The sequence below is a fragment of the Malania oleifera genome, chromosome 4 (assembly GCF_029873635.1).
Source record: "Malania oleifera isolate guangnan ecotype guangnan chromosome 4, ASM2987363v1, whole genome shotgun sequence".
Classification (NCBI taxonomy): Eukaryota; Viridiplantae; Streptophyta; class Magnoliopsida; order Santalales; family Ximeniaceae; genus Malania; species Malania oleifera.
Window position 1 is genome coordinate 55,579,814 of NC_080420.1, and position 4,720 is coordinate 55,584,533.

Consider the following 4,720-nt stretch of genomic DNA (forward strand, 5'->3'; position numbering starts at 1 on the left):
GTCCCTTAGCTATTGTATAGAACTTGAAAAGTCTTGAAAAAAAAAATGAAAGAAAAATTTAAATAAATTTATTTTTAACGTGGGAAGGAAAATAAAAAATATATCAAATCAATGAATTAAATTTTAATTTTACACATCATAAGAATTTGGTTTATTTTAATTTTTAATTACATTAAAATAAATTTTTATTTTTATAAAATTTGATAAAGAGAAAAAATATAATAAAACATATTTTCAACAGTTTCTTTTTTCTTTTATACAAACAAAATTTTCACCCAAACATACCCTTAGAAAAACATAAATTTTCCGGGTTGAACCATATGATAGTATGCGAAAACTGAAACCACAAAAAATAGAAAAATTCACATAAAACCCTTACTCTTTAAACCCTACTTTCTGCTGCTATAAATACATTTCTCTCTCACTCAAGCGGTCCGTCTCCGTGAGCTTCTCCCAGCCCAAGCCTTTCGTGCAGGTGCTCTCTTCTCTTGTGTTATCTTCCATTTCTTCTGATTTGTTTCATACAATGTCCGTCTGCCCCATTTTCACACTTACTGTAAGCAGAAGATCCCTTTATATATATATATGCACATATCGAAGGCTTGCAGGTGATATTATGAGTACCTGTGGAGCTCAAAAGCTGTGCAATATCATAAATCGTCCCTCTCGCATATATATCCTCTGATAATTTTGGTATTTGGAGGGTTTTTCGTTGGGTGATGTACATTTCCTTTATCCTGTCCGTGCATTTCCCGTTAACTTGATTTGTTCATGTTTTTTTTTTAATCAGAGTTCCAAGTGCTGAAAGGTTGTTTGTCTCCTTATAGATTATTTTTGGAAAGAATTTGAAATTTGAAAGATTTTTGGGTGCAATATTGACTGTCAATATCTATGGAGAAAATGGGGTTTTGATGGGCTTGAAGAAATTTTAGGGTTAAATTCTTGAAATTTTTTTGGTAAAGTACTGTTGATAACCTAAGGTGGCATTTTCCCTTTCTTTCTGTGTGTGTGCGTGTGTTGACTGTGTATTTGTCTTCATGTCAGGGAAAAATTAGATTTGGGGTTTTGGTTTTTTGGCCTTAAAAACAAGTGAGATACTACGAAGATCTAATGGATGAAAACCAAGTACTTGGATGAATAAGGAATTCTTGGCCATTGTATATTGTGTAACATGGTTTGTTCAGAAGTTCCTGAATCCTGTGTTAGCAGTATCATTTTCACTCCTGATCAAAGAAGGTGATCAAAGAAATAAAACACTAATTTTCTAACCATTCATGGTGCTGGCATATTTAAATTTAAGCTCTCCTCTCTGGGTTTCTTAGATGTTTTATGATCATAAATCATGAGTTTTGGTTTAGGATCTAAATTTGTGTGAAATTAAAATTCTTTTGTTGAAAAGTTCAATCTGAAATCCCCTTTACAATTTTCCCAGCCTTGCCTTTGTACATGAATATTACCACTTTATCATGCTGCTTTATTCAAGTCTAATTTTGTGTTTCCCTATTTTTTTATTTCTTATATTTCACAAATAATTGGGTAATTGGGTTTTCTGTTGTCTTCATTAATTGAAGTTTGTGATATTCCTGTTTTAAACACACATCTACTGGTATTTGGCCTTTGGCCTTTGGCGGGAGGGTTTTGAATTGGGTAAGGAAATGTTGAACCCAAAGGTTTTCTTTGACATACTGATTGGAAAAATGAAAGCTTGTCGAGTTGTAATGGAACTGTTTGCTGATGCCACCCCTAAAACTGCTGAAAATTTTCATGCACTCTGCACTGGGGAGAAGGGTATTGGAAGAATGGGAAGCCACTACACTACAAAGGTTGCATTATTCTGAACTTCATGTGTCAGGGTGGAGATTTCACCAGGGGGTAATGGGACTGGTGGAGAATCAATCTATGGAGAGAAATTTGCAGATGAGAATTTCAAAATGAAACATACAGGTCCTGGTGTGCTGTCAATGGCAAATGCTGGACCAAACACTAACGGTTCTCAGTTCTTTATATGCACTGAGAGGACACCATGGCTTGATGGGAAGCATGTTGTGTTTGGGAAAGTTGTGGATGGCTATAGTGTGGTTAAGGAGATGGAGAAGGTGGGTTCAAGTAGCGGGAAGACTGCAGAAACAGTTCTTATTGAAGACTGGTCAGGTTACAGAAAATTGATTGATTATGCAGGAGTCTAGGGTTACCAGAAGTTTGTGGTTCATTATCATTCAGCAATGGATGCTGAGTTCAACTTATAGAGTGGAAATTCTTCACCTCATTGCTTGTGTAATTTCCCCTCTGCTCATGAACATGTATTTTTGCACATGTTGTGTTTGATGAAAAATAAAATGCATTTCTTGTTAAGTAGAATAAGAGTTTGCTATCTGCAGTTGTATCTTATGTACTACCCTAATAATTATTCTCATGCGATCTTGGATTCGGGCTCTGGATTTGGATGAAAATTCAATACAGAAGCGTATGAAGTTTGGTGTACATTCACATTCAAATTCATGACTCGAGATCAAATAAAGAATCCTCCCAAACACAATCAGTGTACTTGCTGGATGCTACTGCATTTCCTCTTGCTGCATGTCCTCGTAGGATCTCAAATTTATAACCTTGTTTGATGGAATGTGCATTCTATGATTTTGCCCATACCTAAAAGGTTATGCTTATGGTCATTGTGGCTGTATCCATTTTTCCTCACTAGGGCTTTTATACCATACAACTAGGAAGTACCAAAACCCCAACAAAAATAGGGGTGTTAATGGCGTTGCTCAAATTTTCAACTAAATTGATTAGGTTGGTTTGAGAAAAATGTCTTAACAAAGTGGGGCCGTATAGGATGCAATGCCATTTGGATTGGATTGGTTTGGTATGAGGGAGGATTGAGTTAGATTGGTTGCTTTGTTTTATTTTATGTTTTTAAGAAGCAAATAGGATGAGAAATATAAGTCAAATTAAAATTTTACAAAACATATACAGCGACTTAAGTTTTGACTTAAGTTCTTAATGGCTCGATACATGGAGATTGAACTACAAAGAGTTTGTATAAATAACCTTGGCCTCCAGCAACATCCATAATATGCAACTTTGGTCTCTCTCCTTTTATTTTTATTTATTTTATTGTTTTGACATGGTTAGGTAGGGGAGTTTGTGCCCTCAACTTGTCATCTGATCCACATGATCGATTTATATAGAATTATAATCAATGAATCAATCAAAATACTTTCAAAACCATTCTTTATAGGCAATTTAGATTGCTCTGCTTGGTTAGACAGTTCTATGAACACCTATAAATAAGGAAATGACTATTCGTTTATTGAACAAAAAGAATCACTCTAAATCCATCTAGTTCAAGCTGTATTAGCCATTTATTATGTTGATGCGAATGTGCAGTGGAAACCTCGTAAACTCGAAAACAATTTGGAACAAGTAATGCAAGCACTCAATGATGAATATATGGAAAAAGCAATACTCACAATGAGAACAAAGAAAGCAAACAAAATAAAAAAAAATACAAGAATTTACGTGGTTCGAAAATTTACCTATCCACAGGAGCAAACAACTTTTTTTTTTTTTATTTATCACTATCACAACCTCAAGCTTATATCAAAGGTTACAAAATAATTATTATATACGAACCTTAAGTGTTTAGAAACCTTATAACCTATCTAAATCATTCCTGTAGCAATCCTAGGAAGAAAAATCCTCCAAACCCCCTAATCTATTAATCATTAAATTCAAAAAACCATAACCTGCACCGAACGAAATCATCAACAGTTATAGGGAAATCGTTGATGGTTACTACAACCAGCTTCCTTGTTCTTCGAATTACTATGCTTCCCTCGGCATATGCGTTCCATTCAAATATGAGCCACATCTCCAACAATCTTTACCTTGGCGTATATTCACCACTTAGGAGAAATCCGAAAGCATAACCCGCTGCTCTACCTGGGATAGTAGATTAAGGCCGCCTTTCGTCTAGCACTTGGAGATGTTGATCAAGTCCAAGCAATGCTTGAAATTGTTCGTTGTGACAGGCTTCGTCAACGTATTAGCTGCATTCTCAAACGTGTGAACCTTCTTAAGTAGAAGTTCACATAAAGCAACCAGTTCCCTGATCCTGTGAAATCGCACATCAATGTACATTGTCCTCGCATGATACACCTGGTTCTTTGCCAAGTAAATGACACTCTGGCTATCACATTGCAACCAAACTCCACCTTGCTAGACACCCAGCTCCTTGTCCAAATCTGTAAGTCACTACGCTTCCTTGGCAGCCTCAGCTACTACCATGTACTTTGACTCAGTAGTAAACAAATCAACGAGCGACTGCCCCATAGATCTCCAACAAATAAGTCCTCCCACAAGGATAAATACATACCCTATGGTAGACCTCCTATCATCCAAGTATTTTGCGTAGTCAACATCCACGTATCCTACCACTGATGGATCACTCTGTTGTCTACTGAACATGATGTCATATCCGGTTGTACCCCTTAAGTACCTGAGAATCCACTTGACTGCATCCCAATGTTATCGACTCGAATTCGAAAAGAACTTGCTCACCACGTTGACAACCTGTGCCAGGTCTAGCCTCCAACATACCATGGCATACATAAGAAATCCCACTACACTGGCATAGCGGACCTTCAACATGTCACAAACCTCATTGTCCATCTTAGAGCACTAGGCGGTAGGCAGCCTGAAATGACTTGTCAATGGTGTG

General features: G+C 36.4%; 1 pseudogene; it reads left to right on the plus strand.

The window, feature by feature from the left end:
- The first annotated feature begins 354 nt into the window (after positions 1 to 354).
- LOC131154004 (peptidyl-prolyl cis-trans isomerase CYP19-3-like) lies at positions 355 to 2,358 on the plus strand (annotated as a pseudogene).
- Positions 2,359 to 4,720: the final 2,362 nt, after the last annotated feature.